This window comes from Miscanthus floridulus, chromosome 4 (assembly GCF_019320115.1).
Source record: "Miscanthus floridulus cultivar M001 chromosome 4, ASM1932011v1, whole genome shotgun sequence".
In the NCBI taxonomy this organism is placed as follows: domain Eukaryota; kingdom Viridiplantae; phylum Streptophyta; class Magnoliopsida; order Poales; family Poaceae; genus Miscanthus; species Miscanthus floridulus.
The window spans coordinates 29,654,065-29,660,064 of record NC_089583.1 but is presented as its reverse complement, the minus strand read 5'-3'; positions in this window follow the sequence as shown (position 1 = coordinate 29,660,064).

Genomic DNA, 6,000 nt, shown 5'->3' with positions numbered 1-6,000 from the left:
TTCCATTCCTCCATTGATTCTTCGGTTCTAAAGGTTACCAACTTTGTACTCTCATGTTTCATCAGTAGCTTATTTCATTTTGTGGACTAGATATATGTGGTTTTTTATGGTATATTTTTTATTTGTAAGCCATTTAAGCTCAAAATCACTTTAAAGTTTGCATATTTAGATGAAGGAAGGTTAAAGTAGTTATTCAAAACTAGTATTGAGCTTTCATTTCTAGCATGCATAGCACACTTCATGCTTTAGAGATATAGAGAATTTTAGAGTTTTTTTAATTTTATTTGTTTATAAATTGAGAAATTTATATTATATTAAAAATGAGTATAGAGAGTAGATGACAACTGCTTTCGGGTCCTCGGCCTCTCATCAGGTTACAAAGCGACTGAGGCCGGACCTCCCTCTCATTGCATGCGGCAAGTGTGAGGAGAAGATTGTGATGGAGTACCGGGTGAGGAAGGAGTGTCCCAACAAGGGCTGTATCTTCTACAAGTGTCCGGATCGCAATGTGAGTTATTTTGTCGCTTTTGATGATTATGGTTAATTTATACTTATTTTCATGATGATTGTGATTAAAGTTCTAATTTTTTGTTTTAATTTCAGTGGGATGGCACTGGATGTTCAGGCTGGTACTGGGAGGAAGAGTATGTTGAACACGTGCAAAACTCTTTTGCACAGGCAGTTACGGCGGCTGATGAGGCAGCGATCCTGCTGAAGAAGCCCATAGATGTTGAACAAACGCATGTTCTGTCTGTTTTAGTTAGGATTGGTCGCGAAATCCTTATGATGCTGAAGTGCATTTTAGCTTTAGTTTTTTTAGTGGTAGTTGGGATTATCTACATTGTAGCGAGACTTTTATAAATTAATACCTTATGTGGTGGCATGCATGTCGTATAATTAACTAATTATGTTCTAGGTTTTAATATGGTATGTATGTCATGTAATGCAGATGAGATGGCATTGGATGTATAATGCTGATCGCCGCTCCCAAGAGTTCATTGAGGGTGTGCATTGTTTCTTACGTGTGGCTGAGGCAAACAAACGTGATGGTTTCATGTGCTGCCCATGTGCCATATGTAAGAATTTGAAGGAATATGCTAGCTCAAGGAGTCTTCATTCACACTTGTTGAAGTCAGGTTTCATGCCAAACTATATTTGTTGGACGAAGCACGAAGAAACCGAGGTTGTAATGGAAGAAGGTGAAGAAGAACAATGGGATGATGATGACATTATTGCTGAATATGGGGCCTTCAATGATACTGCAATGGGGGAAGCCGAAGAAGAGGTAGGGGCAGAAGATGAGCCCGCTGATGATCTTGGTCAGGACATTCGTGACGCACAAAGAGAATGCGAAAGTGAAAAGGAGAAGATCAAGTTCGAGCGCATGCTAGAGGATCACAAGAAATTGCTATACCCAACTTATGATGCGGGGCAGAAAAAGTTGGGTACCACACTGGAATTGCTGCAATGGAAGGCAAAGAATGGTGTATCTAACAAGGGATTTGGGGAGTTATTGAAAATCTAAAAGAAGATGCTTTCGAAGGAAAACGAATTGCCCGCCACTACATACGAAGCAAAATAGGTAGTCTACCCTTTGGGATTAGAAATCCAGAAGATACATGCATGTCCTAATGACTGCATCCTCTACCGTGGCGAGGAGTACAAGAAGTTAGATGCATGCCCGGTATGTCATGCATCGCGGTATAAGATCAGGCGAGATGACCCTGGTGATGTTGAGGGCGAACGTCCCATGAAGAAAATCCCTGCCAAGATTATGTGGTATGCTCCTATAATACCACGCTTGAAACGTCTGTTCAGAAACAAAGACCATGCAAAGTTATTGCGATGGCACAAAGAAGACCGTAAGGTAGACAATATGTTGAGACACCCTGCTGATGGGTCCCAGTGGAGAGCAATCGATAGAGAATTCCCGGAGTTTGCAAATGACGTAAGAAACTTAAGGTTTGCTTTAAGTACGGATGGTATGAATCCTTTCGGAGAGCAGAGCAGTAGTCATAGCACTTGGCCTGTTACTCTATGTATCTACAACCTTCCTCCCTGGTTATGCATGAAGCATAAGTTTATTATGATGCCAGTGCTCATCCAAGGCCCAAGGCAACCTAGCAACGACATTGATGTGTACCTGAGGCCACTAGTTGAAGAACTTCTACTTTTGTGGAACAAACCAGGTGTACATGTGTGGGATGAGCACAAACAGGAGCACTTTGACCTGCGAGCATTATTGTTTGTAACAATCAATGATTGGCCTGCTCTAAGTAATCTTTCAGGACAATCAAACAAGGGATATAATGCATGCACGCACTGTTTCGATGACATTAAAGGTATATTCTTGAAAAAATGTCAAAAGGTCGTGTACCTTGGCCATTGTCGATTTCTTCCTACGAATCACCCTCTAAGAAAGAAAGGCAAGCATTTTAAAGGTAAGGTAGACCACCAGACCAAGCCGGGCAACCGAACTGGTGAGGATGTACACAATATGGTCAAGGATGTGAAAGTAGTATTTAGAAAGGCACATGGCAGCGAACCTGTTCCGAACGATGCCGATGGTCATGCACCCATGGTTACGGTGCGATCATAACCAAGGGATATATGTTAAGAGGAAGTTCACTACTGTGCCCGCTTGATATATATAGTGATATATTAGACCTATTATGTAATAATTGTGACTTCAGATTTTTTTGTCGTGTTTTCATATTTTCTACGGTTTAAATGAATTGTCTGCTATACGGTGGATTTCCCGTGAAGAATGTGTGATGAAAAACCAAATGATGAACGTTAATAAGATGTGAAAACTAATTTCCTGTCGAAAAACAATAGTTTTAATGATTTTAATTAAGTAGTATATTTTTGCATGGTGTAAATTGTAATTATTATTTACACTATGTCAAATATTTATACAGTAAAACAAAAGAGTTTAGTTTACAAATTTTTGTTGTGTATAATAATGCAAAACTAAGTCCAAGAATTTTTTTATAATTTTTTTGGATAATATTTTATTTATTAGGCAATTAATAACTCTCTACATATTTATATAAAAGAAATATATAAAAAAGGAAAAAACTTATGGTAATTGGAGAAAGCCATCTACAGCTCCCCCTTTACTCCCGAGTGGATCAACCACCCGGGACTAAAGGTGGTGCTTTAGTCCCAGGTGTAGCCACGACCCGGGACAGATCCCCCTTTCCTCCCGGGTGGATCAACCACCCGGGACTAAAGGTGGAGCTGCAGTTTTCGCGGCCCGCCCAAATGTCCTTTACTCCCGGGTCATGGGTACACCCGGGACTAAAGCTCACACCTTTAGTCCCGGTTCTAATAATAGACCGGGACTAAAGATTCTTTAGTCCCGGTTGGTAGCTCCAACCGGGACTAAAGGTATCCTTTATAAACCACGCCCTAGTTCTCTTCCACTCTGTCACCGCCATGCCGTCGCCTCATCTTCTCCACCAGATCGATCCAGCAGTGCCGCCGCTCCTAGGCGACCACCCTAGCCTTGCCTCGTCAGCGTGCCTCTTCTCCGGCCAGCCAGCGCGCCTCGCTCGTCCTCACTGGAGCACGCGCCATCCTTGTCCCCGGCCCCCACCTCGCTCGTGCTCACCGGAGCGCGCCGAGCCTACCCCACGCTGCCTCATCGGAGGACGGCCGAGCCTTCCCCGCGCTGCCTCTCCGGAGCCCGCCCGAGCCTTCCCCACGCGCGCTGCCTCACCAGAGCGCGGCTGAGCCTTCTCTTGTATGTGCTTCCTTCATTCGGACGTGCTGCATACCGAACCAAGGAAAGATTTTATTCTTGTAATTAGTTTCTCTTGTATATGCCTGCCAGTAGCATTGTATGTTTGAGTTTCTGTAACACTTGAAAACGCGACGTGTGGGACAGCGGAGAACTCGTGCTGTCGACTGCGGCTCGTTTCCATCGGGAGCGCTAGGCCGGTGTCAGTCGTCGTTCAGCTCTACCTGTCATGGTTTTGCAGTTGCGTTGCTGTCTTGTGCACTTCTTCGCTCGTAGAATCAGAGCCCGAACAGCCGACTTGACAGATTTCGTTGCATTGCTGTGGTTTCGTTCTCTTTTGACGATACGCCCGAACAGTCGGCCTGACAGATTTGGTGGTTACGGGTCCGTCGGCCATCGCCGTGCGACTGTATGACAAAGAACGGCATCGATCGACCATAGTATTTTATTGTCCGGAGTCCGGTCCGAGTGCAATGCAACGCAATGACAATTGACAATGCGTTGCTAGGTCAAAATATGGTCGTTTCTATTGACTCCACGACTAAACATTTTATTTTAACTTTTTATGAAATGAAAAACTTAGAAAATAGTTAGAAAATTGTAGAAAATCCGTACTAGTTGAACTTGCGGACCGTATTCAGCTCGGCGAGCATGTTCTCTACCGAGCGGTAACGGACATCAAGGAGGAGCTTTGATTCTTCGAGGGAGAGCGGCAACGGTCATGGAAGACCGTGTTTCCTTCCTCGTAGAATTGGAGCTCTTCCTTGGCTAAGTACGGTGCCGTCCGGTGGAGAAATGCTCGGCGAGATGATCACGTAAGCAAGGTCAACTAGTACGGATGGTTATTTATTGAAACATGTTTTTGAGCTATAATTTGATGGATATTTGATAACTTTAGACCTACAAATGTCATCTACAAATGTTACTATCCTCGGCAACCTAAACGCCCGCGAGCTCGCCGATATCGAGCAGGTCACTTAGAATTATTTTTTCTATGAAATGAAATACTTAGAAATCATGCCTTTTATTTTTTAGAATTAATTTTTCCATGAAATGAAAAACTTAGAAAATAGTTAGAAAATAGTAGAAAATTCGTATTAGTTGAATTTGCGGACCGTGTTCATCTCGGCGAGCATGTTCTCTGTCGAGCGGTAACAAACATCAAGGAGGAGCTTTGATTCTAAGAGGGAGAGCGGCAATGGTCGTGGAAGACCGTGTTCCCTTCCTCATAGAATCGGAGCTCTTCCTTGGCCAAGTACGGTGCCATCCGGTGGAGAAATGCTCGCCGAGATGATCACGTAAGCAAGGTTAACTAGTACGGATGGTTATTTATTGAAACATGTTTTATTTTTTATAGATATATCTAGTGGAGTAAAAGCTAGATGGCTGCCCCGAGAGACAACATGGATGAAGAAATGATGAATATTATCAACACCGGCACTCAATTTGCCGATGGTGACCAGCAGGATGTAGATGACGAGAGTTAATACCTAGCTCTTGAAGATAACCAAGAAAATATTTTGCAAGAAAATACTGGTGAGGTATATATATTTATATATATATATATTTGAATATTGTATATATATATTCGAATATCTATCATCTATTATGTGTACACATGATATTTATTTATTCTTTTTTTATACGTAGCCCTCTAGATCGACGACCACAACGGCGAAAAGCAAAAATATTCGAGGCCCAAAAAAGCCATTGGAGGGGCGCTACAAAATATCGGAATTCAATATCGAGACAGGCGAACCACTTGGTCCACATGCAAAGAAATTCGTGCAACACTGTGGGTGCCTTGTAAGGGACAGACTTCCGATCAGTGCCCATGAATAGAAGCAAAAGGTCAACGAGCCTGATGTTAGTTTTTGTCTCTGATCTTGATAAGAATTTAATTTGGGGTGATATCCTTCAACATTTCACGTTGCAAGCGGATGATTATGATGATATCAACGATGATGAATTGAAGGAGCTAGTTCAAAAGTGGGCTATGAAGAAGATGGCCGCACAATTCCAGACTTGGAAGAAATCCCTATACACGAAATACGTCAAGAAGAACCTAACGCCCAATTTCAATACTAGGGGCCCGCTCGTGAAGTTGAGGCCCTACTGGAATGATTTTGTACAGTACAAGACATTGGAAGAGGGTGAGGAACGGGTGAGAAGGAACCAAGAGAATGCCCGACAAAAGGTATACCACCATGGCATGGGATCTGGTGGCTATGCGACTGCCATTTCCAAGTGGGAAA